Source organism: Oratosquilla oratoria, chromosome 23 (genome assembly GCF_046742065.1).
Source record: "Oratosquilla oratoria isolate Oo_2021 chromosome 23, ASM4674206v1, whole genome shotgun sequence".
Taxonomy (NCBI): domain Eukaryota; kingdom Metazoa; phylum Arthropoda; class Malacostraca; order Stomatopoda; family Squillidae; genus Oratosquilla; species Oratosquilla oratoria.
The window spans coordinates 48,136,406-48,159,757 of record NC_134799.1 but is presented as its reverse complement, the minus strand read 5'-3'; the positions used below and the strand labels follow the sequence as shown (position 1 = coordinate 48,159,757).

General features: G+C 38.1%; 1 protein-coding gene across 4 annotated transcripts in view; it reads right to left on the bottom strand.

The window, feature by feature from the left end:
- Positions 1 to 23,352, bottom strand: part of LOC143038110 (histone-lysine N-methyltransferase eggless-like) — a 230,375-nt gene that overhangs the window by 46,708 nt on the left and 160,315 nt on the right. The gene's annotated exons all lie outside the window — the stretch shown is intronic.

Sequence of the window (23,352 nt, the reverse complement as noted above, 5' to 3'; positions counted from 1 at the left end):
CCTACGTAGGTGTCACCGTATGGAAATGGTTAAATGCAAAAACAACCCACTTGAAACTTGCCCTGTTCTGATGTTATATTGGTTTATTCTCAATTTTAAATCCTTGCCTGTTTGTCCAATCTAATTAAAGTTACAATTTTTGCAAGGGATACTATAAACACAGCCTCCATTACAAGCAGGTGAATTTTTAATCAACCTGTTTCTAATAGTGGTGTTATTCTTAAAGACAACTTGGACACTAAATTTATTAAAAGTACAAGTTAAACTAACAAAATTATGATCAAAAGGGAGTGTTAAAATATTCTTAAAACTGAATTGATGATTATCAGTAAGAATATAAAAATATTTCTTTGCTGTGTTTTGAGCTACATCAATTGTTATGGATATTTTAATCTATTACCAATGTCATAAATGGTTTCAATTTCTTGGTCTAAAAATTCTGGGCAACAAACTCTAAAGGCCCTTAGAAACATTGAGGTGAATACTAATACTTTAGTATTAAGGTGTGATAAGAATAATAATGAATATAAGAAAGGACACTGGTTGGTTTTCTGTAAACATCTAATTTAAACTTATTACCAAATCTATAAATCATAACATCCAAAAAGGGCAGACTATTGTTCTGTTCAATTTCTTTTGTAAATTTATTTATGGTACCAAACTGTTTAAATTGAATAAAAAATTGTCTAAAGGTTGGTCAATAGGCCACATACACAATATATTATCAACATATCTATACCAAATGACTTTGTTAGGAATAATTTTAGGCAAAATATCTTTAAAAAATTACATATACAAGTTGCTTAAAACAGGAGATAAAGGATATATATATATATATATATATATATATATATATATATATATATATATATATACATATATATATATATATACATATATATATATATATATATATATATATATATATATATATATATATACAGGTACTCCTCGTTTAACAACCTACTCTGTTAGCGACAACGCGGAGTAACGACAGGCTTTATGACAGATGTTTAATGTAAATCTCCCGAAGTTACGACGTCGTGTACGATAATTAAGTTGGCTGAGGCAAATTTGTATGATGTTATAATTGAACTTGTACGGTGGGTATTAGCTGTGAGGTAAAGTGTTCTGAAGCTTAGGTCTACATTACCATCCTGCAAGCTGCAAAAACTACCTGGGGTACAGTATATACCGGAAGTGGTAAATTTTTATTTTCGACCATGGGCGCAATATAGCAATAGAAAATTAATTATTAATTTTGTAAATTATAATGTATTATAATTTCATTCAGGAGGTGCTAAGATAAGAGGGAGGGTGGAGGGGTGTGGAGTGTATTCAGGGGTGGAATGGGTGGGGTTGATTTTGTGCCTTTTTCTTTTTGGCTACCCCCCTTGTAAGGGGGAAAAAGCCTTGGTATATGTATGTATAATGTATCAAAGTAATATGCAATTTTGTGAGCGGAATTAAAAAAAAAAAGGTCCTAAAACAAATTTCGTAAGTAACGAAGTCATGCCGGACGAATGGTACACCATGTTTGTTATGATAGATGCCGATGTCGAAGAAATAAAAGGATGATGAATTCGTCTAACCTAAACTAAACTAACCTGACCTGTGTTTGATAAATCATTACCTGCAAATTAAATGTCATCCGGCTCGTCCTCGTTGTCGTCGTCGTGAGAGACGTTGGCAGACGACAAGATGGCATCCCAATCCTATGCTACCGACTTCGTTCATTAGCATATTTTCTTGTAGCATGGTATTTTTTACTTTTATTTCCGCCGACAAAATTGCATATTACGTTGATACATTTTAATTTACAAAATTAATAATTAATTTTCTATTGCTATATTGCGCCCATGGTCGAAACTAAAAAAATACCCCGGTATTCAATATGGAATGTCAGCATACGCGGATTTGGTCATATACAGTAATTTCAGGAACCTAACCACCATAAATAAACAGTAAATAAAGCTTTAATGTACTGTATAAAAGAGGGAAAATACACGAAAATAAAGATACATGTATTGCTGGACATTGTACATACAGTACATGTACGTATATGTATACACTTTCGCTTAACGACCAATTCGGTTAACGACGGCGCACTGGTCCCAATTGTCGTTGTTAAACGAGGAGTGGTTGTATATATATATATATATATATGCATGAGACATCACATAAAATTGTGATTCTAAATATGCTGAAAAACCACCAAGGAAAAAGAAAAACTGATGACCAAGCGCTTTCGTCTATTCAGACATCCTCAGGGTACATGTACCCTGAGGATGTCTGAATAGACCAAAGCGCTTGGTAATCAGTTTTTCTTTTTCCTTGGTGGTTTTTCCGCATATATATATCTTTTTTTCAACCACATTGACTTTTTCACTTTAATTCCATGTCATCACAATCCAGAATGACAATGTGCTTAACGGAGACATATGTGGAAACTGTAGTGAAGCCAAGGACTCGAACTCAGCTCCGACATACCAAGTGAACAGGGACTCTAACCACTTGATGGTACAGTGGTTAGAGTCACTGTTCACTTGGTACGTCGGAGCTGAGTTCGAGTCTTTGGCTTCACTACGTATCAGTTTCCGCATATGTCTCTGTCAAGCGCATAATTTTACTGGAATTGATATTATACTTTATTTCGATTCCCAGTTCCCACCGATAATCAGGGCAGGTGGGAATGGTCAGAAAGGGCAGTTTTGCCAGATCGGTGATACACGCTTCCCCGAAAGCCAAGACAGAGAGTCGGTTTACAGTAGTCCTGCATTCGTACTTTTCATTCTGGTTCGAGTTCTCTATTGGTCGAAAGTCGAAAGCTGTAGTGTACGAACATGGATACAAATAGCTTTAACCCAAGTCTATGATATTCCTGGAGTTCTGAAGTATAATATCTTGTATTCAATACGACAATATATTTCACTGTACTATTCCATGCATAAAATATTTATTTGATGAAATAACATTATGCTATGATTATCGTTCTTTTCTTACGAAGAGAGACCGAATGTTTTCGCATGGGAGGCGACAACTGAGCCCAGTGCATAGAAGCGAATCTTGTACTTGTTTTAATGTACATTTGAGGGAATTATTTTAAATGTTATTAAGCCTTTATTACTTCAACCTCTTTTTATTAATTATGCCTCGACCAGCGGATACCAATGGATCCCCCATGGTGCCTCGCCAGACGTACTGCCTGATCTTTCCTTCAACCGTACGCACGAAGAAAGTGTAGATGACATGCAACCAAAAAGTGATTTTTTTTTTTTTTTTTTTACATGCATATTTTCTATATTTTGTATTTTTGTGTTAATTTGTATTTTCGGTCTCTAATAAGAATCCTGTGTAATATATTTTCTTTCTTTACCCTATCCTATTAATTTATTATCATTAATTTATTATTTAGTATAATAATCAAAGAGTATTGGATATTTTGCATACACTGAGAATGTTCTACAATGAGGCCACAAACGAAACATTTGAGCTGGATTTACGCTCTGCATCATATGTCCTTGAGTATACACCTCGAATGTATACGGTCCGAGTTACAACCGTTTCAACTTACGACCGGTTGGTCGGAACCAATCTAGGTCATAACTCGGATAGTGAGTGTATAACTATGACTTTTATTACCCTAGTTATTGGTCACCAAATGTTAGTGACCTCTCATATGACCTCAAAATATCTTAAGTCATATATCCGGAACAGTTGTTCAGACTGACCTTAAAATTTCACAAATGTGTTTAGAGCTCTAAAACTACCTATAAACTAAATTTCTGCAAAATCTGAGAAATGAGGGTGTTAAGCACTTTTTGATCTGAAAGAATGCCCCAAAAGGTATATTACAGGGTTGACAGAAAAGTTTTATGAAGCATGTTCTTGTTATATATATATCCACAAGAACATAATAACTAAAGAACAAAAGAACGAGACTGCAAGGACCATAAGGCCTACACTAGGCAGTTCCATATATATATATATATATATTCCATATATATATATATATATATATATATATATATATATATTCCGGCTACCGTGACCAGCTGTCCAGCGTCCGACTACCGTGACCAGCTGTCCAGCGACGTCCTGTTGATACGAAGACCTCACCTCCGTCCAGTACCTGACTCCTAACTCTCCTAGTTCCCCCCTTTTTACTTGTATTTAAACTCCTGTTCTGTATATGTAATCTCACTTACCTGAAGATGGTTGGATGACTCAACCGAAAGCTTGTATTTATATTTTGTGTCACAATAACATCATGGATCTCGGAAGTATTGTGTTTGACCTCCCCTCAAGAATCAAACAAACAATTAGAAAAATTGAGAAAATCACTAAGAAGATAGTGGATATTGAATTAGCTCTGGTCTTCAATCGAACATGTCTACAAGAAAACTTACTGCCCATTTATACTAATATATATATATATATATATATATATATATATATGCACTAAAAACCCACTATTATTGGGATTTAAGAAAAGAAGGAAATAACGAATTTCCGTATATTTCGATCACTTGCTGTGATCCTCTTCAAGCAAGTGATCGAAATATACGGAAATTCGTTATTTCCTTCTTTTCTTAAATCCAAATAATAGTGGGTTTTTAGTGCAATTACTAATGTGTAACGACAGTACTGGACAGTGATATATATATATATATGAAATAGAGGGAAGTCTGTTGGAGGCAGTCACAACTTTTAAGTGAGTAGTAGGGTATGTATGACGGTTGGAAATAGATGGAGTGAATGGTTTGCTATGAATGTTGGGTTGTGTCAGATTTATGTGATGTTGTCATGGTTGTTCAACATGTGCTGTGTCTTGCAACACTGCTTCTGACCCAGGGCAGTGGATGGGATGCAGGGATGACCCGTCATCCAGGAGGTGCCAAGATAAGAGGGAGGGAGGAGGGTGGCGGGGAGTGGAATATGTAGGGAATGGAATGGGTGTGAGTGGTTTCTATGCCTTTTTCTTTTTGGCTACCCCCTGTGTACAGGGGAAAAAGCCTTTGGAATATGTATGTATGTAAGTGCAAGCTGCACCAGTGAATTATAATATAAAATATATTATTGTTTAGCATATGCAATTTTCCCTAAATACACTCCACACCCCTCCCACCCTCCCTCTCATCTGAGCACCTCCTGGATGACGGGTCATCCCTGCACCCTGCCCACCGCCCTGGGTCAGAAACAGTGTCGCAAGACACAGCACATCCACAGCAAGGCCGCTTCATTTAATCGGCGACCCCCCCCTCTCCGTCCCCCCTTGCATATAAGGAGAGGACGGGGAGAAATCCCTTCGGGCTGCGTCAAAATTTACTCACACATACTACCCCACCCCCCACCCCCCTGCCCATTCCTCCTCATGCAATCACAACATCATCCATATACAACCATTCTCCACTCACCTCTGTCTTCCGCCCTCTCCCTTCCTTCCTCAACAGATGAAATGGGATGAAATGGGTGGGAGTGTTTTTATGCCTTTCCCTTTTTGGCTACCTCCCTTGGAAGGGGGAAAAAGCCTTGGTATATGTATGTATATGCAATTTTGTATGTGTGAGAAAAAGTTCATGCAGCCCAAAGGGATTTCTCCCCATCTTCTCCTTTTCTGCATGAGGGAATGGAGGGGGGGGGTGTCACTAATTTAATAAAGCAGCTTTGCTGTTGTGTTATGTCTTGCAACAGTGTTTCTGACCCAGGGTAGTGGACAAGATGCAGGGATGACCCGTCATTCAGGAGGGAAGAGGGATCATGACAGGTGAATGGAGTGGATGACTTGTAGGGTAAAAGAAGGAAGATGTCTGAATAGAAAGAAAAGTGTTGTGAGAAATATGTCAATCAATTTGCTGCCCCAGGCCTTGCTGGAGATCGACATCTCATGTAACTGACAAAAGCCATGATGTTCCTCTGGGAGGAACTTCTAGATGGAAAAATGTTACAAGTGGAGTTATTCAGGGTTCCATTCTTGGGCCACTTCTATTCATAATATATGTAAATGATATAGATCACGGACTAAAATCTATTGTCTCCAAATTTGCTCATGATACAAAACTGTGTGGAATGCCAAATGATCACATAAATCAATTATTCAAGAAGATTCAGATAAATTACAGCAATGGTCTGAAAAGTGGCTAATGAAATTTAACACAAGTAAATTCAAGGCTATGCACATAGGTAAAAATAACAGTATGATTACAAGTTATTTGGAAATTCGTTAACAAAAGTGGATAGTGAAAAGGATCTCGGTGTAATTATCAGTAACAATCGCAAATCATCTAAGCAATGTACAGCCTTTGAGAAAGCAAATAAGATTCTAGAATTGATTGCGTGATCTTTCGACTTCAAAAGTCCATCTCTCATTAACAAGCTACATAAATCGTTTGTTTGTCCACATTTGGAATATGCTGTTTCTGTATGGTCACCGAATTGACATTGACAAATTGGAAAAGACATTGACAGATTGGAAAAAGTACAATGGAGAGCCACAAAACTGGTTACAAATATAAAAAATAAATAGTACAAAAATTGGCTAAAACATATGAATCTGTTTTCCCTAAGAAAGCATAGACTCAGAGGTGACTTGATACAGGTCTTTAAGATTCTAAAGGGAATTGACATCAATAGTGACAAAATTTTCACAATGAATGAGAACCTGACAAGAAATAATGGTCTCAAACTGTTAGGAAATAGATCTAATTTGGAAGTGGGTAGAAACAACTTCAAATGCATAGATAATGAATGGAATTAACTTCCTGCAGAGGCAGTGCATTGTAGTTCAGTTTAAAGCTTTAAGATTCATTTAGATAAATACCTAAGCAAGATGCTGTAATGGCTGCCATTTTATATTGTTATTTGTCTGTTTATCATTCGCTTGATTTTCATTTATCATTGTTATCTGTTAATTTATCATTTACTATTTACCTGTTTGTTTATTATTTAACTATATCTAAGCATTTATTTATGTTATTTACTATTATTCAAGTTATTATTATTTTCTTTTTTATTTATCATTACTATAATTTTTTTCTGCATCCAACTTAGTCATGGACCAAAAAGGTTTCCTGTCGCCATGCTCTGCCTTTGTAATCCTTTGACAGGATGGCTTGGCCAGAGAGTTGAGGGAACAACAACAGCCACTGGCCTGGCTCATATATCATTCAAGAAACAGAAAATTTGCAGTGATTTATGTGCCCCCAAAAACAGGGTCTTGGAGAAAGATTACTTCAATATGAAATCTTCATTAAAAGAGATGCTGATGGAAGTAATGCAATACTCATGGGTGATTTTAATTGCAAAGAAATATTTTGGGAAAAGATAACAGTGAAAGGTGGAGAGGATCATTGGGAAATGTATTACTTGACATGACTATGGAACATACAATGACACAATGGGTAAAAGAAAACACCAGATTTAAAAATAATGAAAAACCATTGAGACTAGCTTTAATATTTATGTCAGAACCTGAAATAGTAGACAAAATTGAATACAAGACACCAATTGTGAAGAGTGACCACATACTAAAGTTAGAATTAGAGGAGGAAATATATATATAAAAAGAAATGAGAAACACAGAAAAGGTAGACTGATGTATGGCAAGACAGACTTTGAGAAACTCAATCTATTTTTTCTTAAAGCAAGCTGGGAAAAATTCTACAAAGAAGAAACACAAGTGGAACAAAAACTATGATTCTGATAAAGATCTATGAAGGAGTGGAGAAATATGTTCCATAGCAAAAACAGGAAAGAGTGTACAATAAGTGCTGGTTTAATAGAAGGTGCAGTGAAGCAAAAGATATTAGAGACAAAGTTTGAAAGATGGAGAAAAGACAGGAAACCTAGAAAGTGGCAATATGTTAATCAAAGGAACAAATATGTAAAAATATGCAGGGAAAAAAAATGTAACTATGAGAAAGATATAATAGAAAAATGTAAGGATCGGCCATAGCTATTCTATAGATATGTAAATGGGAAACTAAAAAATAAACAGGAATTAGTGAAACTACACCAAGGAAACACTGAATACACAGAAGATACTAAAATGGCTGAAGTTATATGCAAACGCTTCCAGTCGGTTTTCACTAGAGAAAAATATAACAAAAGGTTGAAGGGAGAGAAGTGAAATCACCCCTCCATGAAGGAAATAATAATAACACGGAAGGAAATGATGGATCAAATAACAAACCTCAATGTCAGAAAATCACATGGCCTGGTTGGAATAGCAAATTGGATATTAAAAGAATGTAAAGAAGAACTAGCAGACAAAATATACAACATAATAAGTTGCTTGCTCAAAAAAGGAAAAATGCCAGAAGACTGGAAAAATGCTGATATCATACCAATTTATAAAGGAGGAAATAAGGAAGACCCAACTAATTACAGACCAGTTTCCCTTACAAGCACTAAAATCTGTGAAATAGTTATGAAAAATAGATGGATAAAACATCTGGAGAATAACAATATACTGACTCCGAGAAAATTCGGATTTAGACAGGGAAGATCATGTACCACTAATCTGATCTAGTTTTACTCAAGACAGATATAATACAAGAAAGGGATGGATGGGCCAATTGCACTTTCTTAGATCTACAAAAAGCTTTTGATTAAGTCTCTCCAATAAACTATTAAGAAAACTGGAAACCATAGGAGGAATATAAGGTAAACTATTGAAATGGATGGAGGACTTTTTGCATGGAAGAAAAATTAAGGCAGTGCTCTGAGATAAGACTTCTACTTGGGAAGAGGTAATTAGTGGAGTCCCACAAGAATCAGTGCTGGTTCCAATAATGTTTGCCATCTATATAAATAATATGGATGAGGGAGTGGAATGTTACACGAGCTTCTTTGCAGATGATGCAAAATTGTTAAAGGTGAGTACTGAAACGGACTATGACTCACTACAGAGAAATCTGAACAGGGTTTGAGAATGGAGTTGAAAGTGGGAAATGGACTTCAACATCAACAAGTGTAGCATAATGGAGTTTGGAAAAAGTAAAAAAGGGTATGAGGACAATATAAAATTGGTGAAAAAAAGAAGTAAAGAGGGATCTGAAAAAGACCTGGGAGTGATCATCACAGAAGATATGTCCCTGACAAGCATATAAACAAAATTGCTGGTGAAACCTATAACTTGGTGAGATCAATAAAAGTGGCTTTTACCTACATGGATGAAGAAATGGTAAAGAAAATACTAGTCACATTAATACGGCCAAAATTGGAGTATCCAGCAACACTATGGTCACCCAGTACAAAATAGAATATAAGGAAGGTTGAGAGAATCCAGAGAGCAGCTACGAAGATGAACCCAGAATTATCAAAACTGTATATAGTTAAAATTGAAGCTACCAACTCTGGAACAATGAAGAGAAAGAGGTGACTTGTTGACGATCTACAGAATTATGAAAGGGATGGAAGTCCTTGATAAAGAAGACTTATTAAATTGGGATAAGAGAAACACAGGAGGACATGGAAAGAAGCTTAACCCCTTCCATACGGTGCCGCACACGTAGGCGTCATGAGGAGCAAGTGGATTCGCGATGCTGCCATATCGGTGTCTTGATTATATTTATTGTAGTCGCCCCTGTGTTTTTACATTCTCTCAAATGTGCCCTGAATCCCATTCTCTGTGGTTTTCAAAATTCGCGGGTGAAAGAGAGAACGATCGATATAAGCGGTGACTATATTTTATGATGCGAGTATTATTACGACACGTCGTACGGCTGGCATTGGCTGCTGCCCGCGAGATTTAAGTTCTGTACTGAAGTGGTTAAAAGGGAGAATTATAGAAGGGACCTGAAAAAGAACAGCTTTGCCCACCGAGTGGTGGATGTATGGAACAAATTAGATGAAAAAAAGTGTGCAAAAACAATACAAGAATTTAAGAGCAAACTGGATTTGGAGAGATAAAAAGACGGGACACCACGAGCTTAGCTCCCCTTCCCATAAGATACAACTAAGTAAATAATTGGTGTGAGGTCAAGAGTGATGTGTGGGAAGCTGGAGGCAAAACATTCTTATGCTGGTGACTCATGAAGAAAGAGGGTATACGTTCCTCAAAGAATCCATTGTTCATCATCATATGGCTGGCTGAGGTGCAGGTTAGTTATCGCTGGCTGAGGTGCAGGTTAGTTATCGCTGGCTGATGCTGGTACTGCACTGTGTTCCTCAAGGAGGCTTTGTCCCACCTGTGGGCCTTAAGGAAGCTTTGAGTCGAGTCATGTGGCTGGGTGGCGCATGTCCCATGGGACCACTTGCAGGTCAGTAAGGTCGTGGGACAGCCAGAGAAGAGGTAAAGATAAAAGAAGTGAGGATTGGGAACTACTTCCTAAGAAAACCCCATATGGACATGTATGTCGGTGGTGCAGTTCATGTCACCAAGTGTCAAGGTGGCCCGGAAGCATCCCACCTCAGTTGACATGCGTGAGCCGTCGACTGTGAACGTGGGCACCGGGGGTGGGGGCTGCAAGCTGGCCCTGGGTATACCCAGCATGTCTAGGTGTCAAGTGCCTATCACTGTGATGTTCGCACCTTTGTTAGGTAACATATACAAACTCAAGAACACGTCTCTAAAGCAGAGATGGATAGATGGGTGTTGGAGAGCTATGGGAGTCGTCAGTCACATGGCAGCAACTGCTGTTTTTTCTGCTGGGAAGGGAGCTGTGCTGGAGCTTGATGAACCATGGTGGTCCTGGCCCTGATCCTTGGCTGCATTGCAATACTTCTCTCAGTGATCCTTTTTATTGCAGTCATGGCATTGGACACCTCTAGCAAGGCACTTGGTAGTGCAAAGGCAGTGTCCTTTGTGCCCATTGTTGGGGCAGGTCCAGTTAGTCGCCTGGTATTTCCTGGGGTCGTGCCAGCAGTTGCATGACTGGCAGGGATCACTAGATTGCGATCGTGTGGCGATGAGGCCATTCATGCCCAGTGTTGAGCTTGCTTGTACATGGAGACAGTGCACAGGCTCAGAGCAGTGTGGTTGGCTGACTGTTATCCTTGGTGCTTTGTATGAGCTGCAGCAGGTCATGATATCCTGCAGTGATGTACCTGCTGCAGGGGAGCTGAGGCATTGTACAAGTTCCTCATCCCTGACGCCCACGAGTATCTCCATCTACAGCTGGGCCTCAGCACAAGTGATCGGGTTGCAGGTGCATATGTCCACTTCTTCTGCCAGGTCTTTCAGTTGACCATGGAATTCATCATAGGTCTCATCTTGGACTAGTTTGCAATGGAATAGTTCCTGATGGTGGAGAGCATTCTGCAGGCTTCTAAAGTGTGTCTGAAGCCTGCTAAGTACCTCGTTGACTGTGAGATGAATGACAGGGGAGATGCTGAGATTGTGCTGCAAGAGCCTCTAGATGTCAAGGGCCAAGCACATCTAGAACTGTATAAGCTGTATCTTACAGGACATCTTTGTAAGGCTGGCAACTGTTGCATAGTCCATCCAACAATGACACCACCTTTGAAACAACCAGAAATAGAAGTCTGCTTGGAATAAAGGTGGGTGTGGGACCGAGAGGTTGCCCGCGGGATTACCAGGTGATGGAGGATTTGGTGGGATGCTGGCACCTGATGGGACCAGGGCAGCAGGAGGAGGTAATGTCTGATTGGGTGTGGAGTGTTGTGCAGGTGACAAGATCTGAAAGGGATTGCAATGCCTCCAAGATCTTGTCATTGTCCTTTCTCCTCTGATCCTGCATAATTGCAGCAAGCTGGGTGATATCTGCTCTCCTGTCTCATTTGGGGTGAGTGTAGGTGGGTGGGATGCGTCGCCGTCTAACAACGACGATGAATCTCTCTATTGGGTCAGTGCAGGCTGGGTGGGTGTGGCCTACATGAGTCAGCTGGTGGATCGCATGACATGGCGGGTGACGCCCTGGCAAGGGGCCTGATAGGTTTATGCATTAGCACCCTGGCGAGGTCCTTAAATAATTATTTAAGGACACGGTGGCAATAATATTGGTGCTTACATTCCAGCACATTATAATGTGCTGGAATGTAAACACCAATATTATTGCCACTGTGTCCAGGAGAGCACTTCACTAAAGCTCCATAGTGTGGAGCTGCACACACACTATTGTCACTTCATTTGTACACCACCTACCAGAAAATTGTTGTTGTCACTTATTACTGTCACTGTCATGTAATCTTGGATCCCACTCATGGTGCCATGTATTGTTACCACGGAAAGCGATAGTGAAACACATAGGATGATTAATGTTAAACATTATTTGGTGTATCCATACATGAAAAAGGGGGCACGTGTGATGCCGAAGGCTATGACCATGACTCTGGCATTTAGGAGTGCCTGCGGAGCATACCTAGCCCGTGGGGTGTGCAGTGTTGCCAGGTGTTATTAGATAATTTAAAAATGTTCCTAGTAGCCCTGTGCTCTGGGTGTAAATACATGCATGTGGCATCTGCATGCTACATACAGTACCTACATTCATACTATACAATGTGTCATTATCATGCTGGGTGTGTGTCTTGGCATGATGGTATGGGTCTATGTAGCACTCACTGGGTATACATAATGCTCTTACATAGTGGACCGTATGTATTGGTGCCATTATACTCTTGTGTGGGTGACACATCTTGCTATGTAGAGCACCATAGCAACTACACCACAAATACCAATCTTAAAACCATACAAACCACCAGATGATCTCTCACCATACTCATTAATTTCACTACTATCTGCAATATTTCATGTGATGGTTGCAGCTAGAATGAAATCAACAGGGAGAAATGCCACTCTAACAGCTCCACAACAGAAAATTATGGTTGCTATACATATAAACAAAGCTTGTGACAAGGTATCCAGACACATACTATCCTAAAAGATCATTGAGACAGATATCCATAACAATGCCAAGAAGTGGTTAACTTTATAGCAGGAAGACAATGTAGAGTAACCCAAAACAACTATATCTCAGGTACAAAAAATTATACAATGGTGTACCTCAAGGTGCAATACTTTCACCATTGATGTTCAACCTCTTCATGAATGATCTATCAACACCTGAACCAGAACTAAACATCATGTTCTCTCAAAGGCTGATGACCTGACAATAATAACCCAGCACAGTAAATACAAAACAACAGCAAAAAACACTTAGTTTGTTGAATTTTCATAGGTGTTCAAAGAATCAATCAATCCAGCCTCTCTTGCAGGAGACCCACAGGTCCCAGGTTACTATCCATGGCCACCAACTGGGTCTAAAGTTCACTCAAGGAATAAGAAGAGGTAGTCATAGAAGTGGCAAAGGACAGTTATAAGGGAACGACATAAAGGAGGTACAGTCATAATACAAAAATAGTATCATTCATCTGTGAGTACAAATCTTACTTTAACCTAGACAAATGATTTATGGCTCCAGTCTGTAGGGGTGCCCCAAAACAATCCCTAAAGCATTGGCTGCATGCTACCATACAATCACTACTGCATAACATGCGGTCAATACCCAGTACAGGGACTGGATAACCCTTCATACATGAGAAACTAAGCTAAAAGGGAAATAGGTGACGGAGGGGCGAGGGGTGGGTGCATGCATGGGCTGGCTACCTGCCTTACAAGAGGAAAGAAGCCTATAGGTATACAGACAACTACAAAGATAAGTTGTTCTGAGATGTTAAAATTAATTTAGGTGCCTTCTGGTGGTATTTCTTTGTGTACAACATGAATCTAGGAGCCATGCAGTTATTTACAGCCATTTCACATTTGCATGGGTCTGTGTCCTGCAACAGCAACAAATGTCAGGGGTTAGATGTGATGAAGTAATGAAGAAGATTGAAGAAGATAGAGAGATCTTCTGGGACCAATCCAAAGACCTGATACCAGCCCCTTGGGGCCATACATTTTTGCATGGGTGGGGATAGTGCAATGCCTTTGTGGCCAGGAAGCATCAAGCATCTGAGTTTTCTCCATCAGATTCTCCGTCTCCTCTCAGTCTGTTGTGATTCCACTTGCTAGGACATCATGACAATATATGTTGAAGAGTGGTTGTAAATGGGTAAAGAAATAATGTAGCCAAAAGGGTTGTTCCTATCTGCTCCATAATTTTTCCAAGTGGATGGTGTGGGGTGGGGGACCATATAATGAAGCAGAGGTTTGGGAGGGGTGACAGTAAACCAGTTCTGGCTGTTGGACCCTGCTGTGGAGTCAAGGATTACAAAGGCAAAGCATGCCGACAGGAGACCTTTTGATCCATATCTAGGTCGGATGCAAAAAAAAAAAAAAAAAAAAAAAAAAAAAAAATTAATAAAAAATTAAAAAAAAAAAAATGTAAAAAAAAAATAAAAAAAATCATATTAATAATAAATTAAAACTATAACAATGTAAATAACAATTAAAATACATAAATAAATGCATTGGTATAGTTGAATAACAAACAAACAGGTAAATAGTAAATGATAATAAATTGACATATAACTAATAATAAATGAAAATCAGACAGACAAATTATAACAAAACAAAAACAAATAATATAACATAAATTATAATCATTACAGCATCTTACTTAGGTATTTATCTAAATGATTCTTAAAGCTTCGAACTGAACTACATTGCACTACCTGTGCAGGAAGTTTATTGGCAAAGTTGCTTCTACCTACTTCCAAATTGAATTTATTTCCGGACAGTTTGAGACCATTGTTTCTTGTCTGATTCTCATTCAATGTGAAAATTTTGTCACTTATGTTGTCAATTCCCTTTAAAATCTTAAAGACCTGTATCAAGTCACCTCTGAGTCTACGCTTTTTTAGGGAAAACAGATTCATGTGCTTAAGTCGATTTTCGTATGATTTATTTTTGATATTTGGAATCAGTTTTGTGGCTCGCCGTTGTACTTTTTCCAGTCTGTCAATGTCTTTAATGAGATTCGGTGACCATACGGAAACAGCATATTCCAAATGTGGACGAACTAACGATTTATATAGCTTGTTAATGAGTGATGGACTTTTGAAATCAAAAGATCGCGCAATCAATCCCAGAATCTTATTTGCTTTCTCAGAGGCTGAAATACACTGCTTGGATGATTTGAGGTCGTTACTGATAATTACGCCGAGATCTTTTTCACTATCCACTTTTGTTAACGAATTTCCAAATAACTTGTAATCGTACTTGCTGTTATTTTTACCTATGTGCATTACCTTGCATTTACTTGTGTTAAATTTCATTAGCCACTTTTCAGACCATTGCTGTAATTTATCTGTAATTTATCATGTCTCAATGAAATGTCTCGGACTTATTGATTTATCTATATACCAAAGGTTTCCCCTTATAAGGCAGGGGACTTGAGTGGTGTAAAAAAGAGACAAGGATGACCCTTTTTCCATTGAAGTGGTAACATGTGAGGGACAATAGCTGTGGGATGGATGTGGGATGGTTATATGCTTTGACTTGGCCATTCCCCTTATAAAAGGAAAAGGCCCATTGTGTGTCTTTGTTTGCATTTTTTTTTCAGGGATCTATGATGGGTACCTGTTTGAAGTGGTCCTGCAAGAGGACAGTGAAGTTGCCCATTTTCAAAACCTGTCAATCCCTTCACCTCCATCAGGAGGCCCTGAGGAGCTGCCACTCAGTCTCCAGGCTGTATTTCTTATATTTTTTTTACACATGGAGAATTGACAAATGGTGACTGGTCTCCTCTCCCAACAATTTTGAGCTGGTTACAATGTTTAGAAACAAAGAAAACAAAAATAGAAACAAAGGGAATATCTGTTAAACATGGAAAGGAGAAGGCAGGAGATTGGGGTGAGTGGAGAATGGCTGTGTTTAGATGATACTGTGATGCAAGGATAGAAGGGGGCAGGGGAGTGGAATGGTTATGTGGGAATGATATTTTGATGCAGCCTGAAGAAATTTCTCCTTTTCTTATTTTTTTTCCATATGATGGGTTGGAGAGGGGGTCACTGATTAAGTGAAACTACCTTGTTGAGGATGTACTGTGTCTTGCTGCATTGCTTCTGACCCAGGGCAGTGTGTGGGATATGGGGATGACCCATCATCCATGAGGATCTAAGATGAGAGAGAGGAAAGGGGTGGATGGGAGTGGAACAAGTATTTATCTAGTTGTATCTTACAAGAAGGGTAGCTACACTTGTGGTGTCCTGTCTTTGTATCTCTCCATATCCAGTTTGCTCTTAAATTCTTGTTTTGTTTTTGCACACACTGTTCTTTCATCTAATATGTTCCATACATCCACCACTCTGTGGGCAAAGCTGTTCTTTTTCAGGTCTCTTCTATAATTCTCCTTTTTGAGCTTCTTTCCATGTCCACTTGTGTTTCTCTTATCCCAATTTAGTAAATCTACTCTATCAAGAACTTCCATGCCTTTCATAATTCTGTAGATCATCAACAAGTCACCTCTTTCTCTTCTTTGTTCCAGAGTTGGCAACTCCAATTCTAACAATATTCATATGAGAGTTTTGATAGTTCTGGGTCCATCTTCATAGCAGCTCTCTGGATTATCTCAATCTTCTTTTATATTCTTTTTTGTACTGGGTGACCATAGTGTCACTGCATACTCCAATTTAGGCCTTATCAATGTGACTAATATTTTCTTTACCATTTCTTCATCCAAGTAGATAAAAGCCACTTTTATTGATCTTACCAAGTTATAGGTTTTGCTGACAATTTTGTTTATGTTTGTCAGGGGACAAATCTTTTGTGATGATCACTTCTAGGTATTTTTCAGATCCCTCTTTCTTTACATCTTTTTCACCAATTTTATAGTCCTGATATCCTTTTTTTTTTTTTTTTTTTTTTTTTTATATATATATATACTTTTTCTATATTCTATTATACTACATTTTTTAATATTGAATTCCACTTCCCACTTCTGACTCCATTCTCAAACCCTGTTTAGATCTCTCTGTAGTGAGTCAGTCTGTTTCAGTACTCATTTTCTTTAACAATTTTGCATCATCTGCAAAGAAGCTCATGTAACATTCCACACCCTTGTCCATGTCATTCAGATAAATGGCAAACATTACTGGAGCCAGCACTGATTCTTGTGGGACTCCACTTATTACCTCTTCCCAAGTAGAAGTCTTATCTCTGAGCACTACCCACATTTTTCTTCCATGCAAAAAGTCCTCCATCTACTTCAATAGTCTACCTTGTATCCCTCCTATGGTTTCCAATTTTCTTAATAGTTTATTGGGAGGGACTTTATCAAAAGCTTTTTGTAGATCTAGGAAAGTCAAATTGGCCCATCTGTCCCTTTCTTGTATTATATCTAGTAGTCTTGAGTAAAAGCAGATCAAATTAGTGGTAAATGATCTTCCCTGTCTAAATCTGAATTGTCTCAGATTCAGTATATTGTTATTCTCCAGATGTTTTATCCATATACTCTTTATAAATTTTTCACAGATTTTAGTTACTGTGCTTGTAAGGGAAACTGGTCTGTAATTTGTCAGGTACGATATGAGCATTTTTCCAGTCTTCTGGTATTTTTCCTTCTTTGAGTAAGCAACTTTTGTATATTTTGTCTGCTAGTTCTTTACATTCTTTTAATATCCAGTTTGCTATTCCCTCCAGGCCATGCGATTTCCTGACATCAAGGTTTGTTATTTGATCCATTATTTCTTTCTGTGTGACTATTATTTCCTTCACTTCTCTCTCTTCAACTCAATGTTGTATTTTTTCTCTGATGAAAACAGACTTGAAGTATTTGCACATAACTTCAGCCATTTTGGTATCTTCTATGTATTCTGTGTTCTCTTGGTGTAGTTTCACCATTTCCTGTTTGTTTTTTAGTTTCCCATTTACATACCTATAGAATAGCTTTGATCCTTACATATTTCTATTACGTCTTTCTCATAGTTACATTTTTCTTCCCTGCATATTTTTACACATTTGTTCCTTTGATCAACATATAAGTGCCACTTTCTAGGTTTTCTGTCTTTTCTCCATCTCTTCCAAGCTTTGTCTCTTCTATCCTTTGCTTCACTGCACCTATCAAACCAGCACTTAATGTACACCTTTTCCTGTTTTTGCTTTGATACATATTTATCCACTCCTTTACAGATCTTCATCCATTTTTCTTCCACTTGTGTTTCTTTGTAGAATTTTTCCCAGCTCGCTTTAAGAACAAATTTCTTAAGTTTCTCAAAGTTTGTTTTACCATACATCAGTCTTCCTTTTCTGTGTTTCTAATTTCTCTCTATATATATATATATTTCCTCCTCTAATTCTAACTTGAGTAGTATGTGGTCACTTTGCAATTGGTGTCTTGTATTCTAGTCTCGATGGTTCTTCATTATTTCTAAATCTAATGTTTTCCTTTATCCATTGTGTCATTGTATGTTCCATAGTCATGTTGACTGATATGTTTCCCCATTGATCCTCTCCACCTTTCACTGTCATCTCTTCCCAACATATTTCTTTACAATTAAATTCACTCATAAGTACTGTATTACTTCCATCCTTCAGCATCTCGTTTAATGAAGATTTCGTTTCATCTAACATTTTGAAGTAATCTTTCTGCAAGACCCTGTTTTTGGGGGCACATAAATCACTGCAAATTTTCTGCTTTTCATGTCAGTGTCTTCAACTCTTATTGTGATCACCTCTACCCTGTTCTCTCTATATATAACTTTTGTCACAATTAGGTTTTTCTTAACCAGGAACATGACCCTGCCTTGTTTCTCCTCTCTATTTCTAAGGCAGTGATTATATAATCCATGTCCAACATTGGTACTAGTGGAGCTCTTAAGTGGGAGTGAATGCATTCTTTCTGACTTGGCTACCTCCTTTAAAAAGGGGAAAAAAACTTTGGTATATAGATAGAACATACAAACAGTCACACACTGATGCAACATAGACATAGTTCAAAATTTTCTTCCCTGGGACACATGTGGGAGGTTCTGAGGACCACTACTAGCAAATGTGGGGTTATGAATTTACTACTTAGTGAAACTAAGGCAACGATTAATTGATTGTATTTTTTTTTTAACCCCTTCCATACGGTGCCGCACACGTAGGCGTCATGGGGAGCGAGTGTATTCGCGAGGCTGCCATATCGGCGTCTTGATTATATTTATTGTAGTCGCCCCTCCATAATGACATTCTTTCTAATTCTTTTGTAATCGCATTTTCTATGGTTATCAAAATTCACGGGTGAAGAGAGAACGATCGATATAAGCGGTGACTATATTTTATGATGCGAGTATTATTACGACACGTCGTACGGCTGGCATTGGCTGCTGCCACCGAGATCTAAGTCCATGACGCCTACGTGTGCGGCACCGTATGGAAGGGGTTAAATACCTAAGCTATACAATAAAAGGGGTGTTGAGAAAGAGGGGGATGTCTGTTGAGGAAGGAAGGGAAAAGAGAGAAGATAGGGCTGAGTGGAGAATGGTTGTATATGGGTGTTGCTATGATGCATGGAAGGGAGTGGGGTATGGGGACAAGGAGTGGTTTGTATTTACCTAGTTGTATTACCTTGTAAGGGGGAAAAAGCCTTTGGTATATGTATGTATTATATGGGAAGGGAAGCTATGCTTGTAGTCACCTGTCTTTGTATCTCTCAGCATCTAGTTTGTTCTTAAATTCTTGTATGGTTTTTGCACACACTATTGTTTTGTTCCAATTTGTTTCAGACATCCACCACTCTGTGTGGAAAACTTTTTTTTCAGATCTCTTCTATAGCTATCCTTTTTGAGTTTCTTTTCATGTCTTGTTTTTCTTTTATCCCACTTTTAATAAGTCTTCCCTGTCAAGGACTTCCATGTCTTTCATGATTCTGTAAATGGCCAGTAGATCTCTTTCTCTTCTTTGTTCCAGGGTTGGTAGTTCCAGTTTAGAGAATCTCTGTTCATATGCCAAATTTGAAAGTGTTGGTGCCATCTTTGTCGTTTCTCTTTGGATTCTTTCTAATTTCTTTATATTTTTTTTGTGCTGGGTGTCCATAATATCAGTGTACGATCTTGGTCATATCAGTGTGACTAATATTTTTTTTATCATTACTTCATCCAGGTAATTAAAAGCCATCTTTATTGATCTTAGTAAGTTGTAGATTTCTCCAACTATTTTGCTTATATGCTTGTCAGGTGACGTCTTTGTTAATAATTACTCCTAGGCCCTTTTTGGAGCTGACTTTTTCAACTTCCTTTGTACCAATTCTATATTTTCCTGATATTCTTTTTTTACTTTATCTAAACTCTATTATACTACATTTCTTGATGTTGAAGTTAATTTCCCACTTTTGTCTCAATTCCCAGACTTTGTCCAGGTCTCTCTGCAGTGATTCACAGTCTTTTTCTGTAATTACTGCAGTATTTACCTAGTTGTATTATATGGGAAGGGAGCTATGCTTGTAGTGACCCATCTTTGTATCTTTCAGCATCAAGTTTGTTCTTAAATTCTTGAATTGTATTTGCACACACTGTTGCCTCATCTAATTTGTAGGTTTCTCCAACTATTTTGCTTATATGCTTGTCTGGTGACATGTCTTTATTAATAATTACTCCTCAGTCCTTTTTGGAGCTGACTATTTTTTTTTTACTTCCTTTGTACCAATTTCATATTGTCCTGATATTCTTTTCTTACCTTTTTCCAAACACTGTTGTACTACATTTCTTGATGTTGAGGTTCATTTCCCACTTTTGGCTCCATTCCCAGACTCTGTCCAAGTCCCTGCAGTGATTCACAGTCTTTTTCTGTACTTACTTTCTATAGTATTTACCTAGTTGTATTATACAGGAAGGGAGCTATGCTTGTAGTGACCAGTCTTTGTATCTTTCAGTATCAAGTTTGTTCTTAACCACTTCCATACGGTGACGCCTACGTAGGCGTCATGAGGGGCAAGTGGGTATGCGATGATGCCGACGTCGGCGTCTTGATTATATTTATTGTAGTCGTACCTATGTAACCTCCATTCTCTCTAAACTGGCTTCATCATATTTTCTATGGTTATCAAAATTCACGGGTGAAAGAGAACGAACGATTGAGCACTGACTATTTTTTATAACGCAATTATTATGACGCAACATCGCACGTCGGGCAGCTAATCCTGCCAGACGTGCGATGTGCCCCGGAGTGAAGAGGTTAAGTTCTTGAATAATATTTACACATACTGTTGCCTCATCTAATTTATTCCAGATATCCACCACTCTGTGTGGGAAGCTATTCTTTTTCAAATCTCTACTATAACTATCCTTTTTTAGTTTCTTTCCATGTCCTCTTGTTTTTCTCTTGTCCCACTTTAATAAATCATCTCTATCAAGATTTCCATTCCTTTCATAATTCTGTACATAGTCAGTAGATCTCCTCTTTCTCTTCTTTGTTCCAGGGTGGGTAGTTCCAATTTGGGCAATCTTTGTTTGTATGTCAATTTGGAGAGTGTTGGTGTCATCTTTGTCATTGCTCTTTGTATTCTTTCTAATTTCTTTATATTCTTTTTAGTACTGGGTGCCAATAGTGTCACAGCATACACCAATCTTGGTCTTATCAGTATGACTATTTTCTTTACCATTTCCTCATCCAAATAGTCAAAAGCCACTTTCATTGACCTTAGTAAATTGAAGGTTTCTCCGACTATTTTGTTGATATGCTTGTCTGGTGACATGTCTTTGCTAATAATTACTTTGTGTCATCTGCAAAGAAGTTCATATGACATTCCACACCTTCATCCATGTCATTTATATATATAAGCAAACATTATTGGAGCTAATACAGAACCTTGTGGGACTCCACTTCTCATTTCTTCCCATGTCGAGTTTTTATCTTTTAGTACCACCCTTATTTTTCTCCTGTGCAAGAAATCTTCCATCCATTTCAATAAATTTCCTTGTACACCTCCTGTTATTTTGAGTTTTCTTAATAGCTTTTTGTGTGGTACTTTATCAAATGCCTTTTGTAAATGAGATTTTGAGATCTACTGACCCAACCCAAAGGGAGTTCTCCCTGTCTTCTCTTTTTCTGCATGAGGGTACAAAGAGAGGGTATTGCCAATTAAATGAATCAGCCTTGCTGTGAATGTGCCATATCTTGCTGCATTGCTTCTGACCCTGGGGAATGGGTGAGATGCAGAGATGACCATCATCCAGAGGAGCCAAGAAAAGAGGGAGGGAGGGGTGGTGATGGATATGGAGCTGCCTATTGTAGGCCTTATAGTCTCTTGAAGTCTCCTTTATTCTTATGTTCTTATGAATAGGAGTGGAGTGGGTGGGAATGAAATGGGTGAGAGTGGAATTATGACTTTTGACTTTAGCTACCTCCTTTGTAAGGGGGAAAAAGCCCTTGGTATATGTACCGTATTTTTCGGACCATAAGGCGCTTCGTACCATAAGGCGCACGCGTAATTTGCTATTCCCCGTCCTTACATAAGGCGTACCTGGTCTCGTCATCGGATAATCATGCATATGTGAGTGCATTCAGAACTGAACATTTTTATTGTTGAATTCTCGAGAAAAATCGGTTGGGAGTTAGCAAAATTACAAAAATAAATGATATATATATTTTTTTTGGTCAGTGAAATCAGACCACCTCCATGGACGGTCTGCCCAGCCAATACCCCTAAAAAAACAACATAAACACGTTACGGGAATTGTGGGGAATAAAACCAACATTAGCAGTTTTATTCCCGGAATTCTCTATTCACTTAAAAACACAAGATTACAAATGAAGGTAAATTTTTAGTTTCGACCATGGGCGCAATATAGCAATAGGAAATTAATTACTAATTTTGTAAATTATAATGTATCAACGTAATATGCAATTTTGTGAGCGGAAATAAAAAACAAAAAATGTTCTAAAACAGATTTCGTAAGTAACGAAGTCATGTCGGACGAATGGTATGCCTTGTTTGTTATGATAGATGGCGACGTCAAATGAGTGATAAATTCGTCTAACCTAACCTGTGTTTAATAAATCGTTACCTGCAAATTAAATGTCATCCGGTTCGTCCTCGTTGTCGTCGTCGTGAGAGACGTTGGCGGGCTTTTCAACCACTTTCAGCTTGCGGGGTATACAAAGTTCCTATGCTACCGACTTCATTCATTAGCATATTTGCTTGTAGCAAGGTATTTTTTTTTATTTTCATTTACGCCCACAAAATTGCATATTACGTTGATACATTTTAATTTACAAAATTAATCATTAATTTTCTATTGCTATATTGCGCCCATGGTCGAAACTAAAAAAATACCCAAATGACTACAGTTTGAGTGGAGCGAGACTACACCAATGCAAAATGGCTGTCTGTGTTGTGGACGCTATCATGTCATAGCCATGATAGCATGAATGAATGCGGTGGCATGGACTCGAAAACTGTCAAAGTTTTCGCAATTTTCTTGTCAAGATACATACATCTTGGTTGTAACTTTTGCTAGGCCTATGCA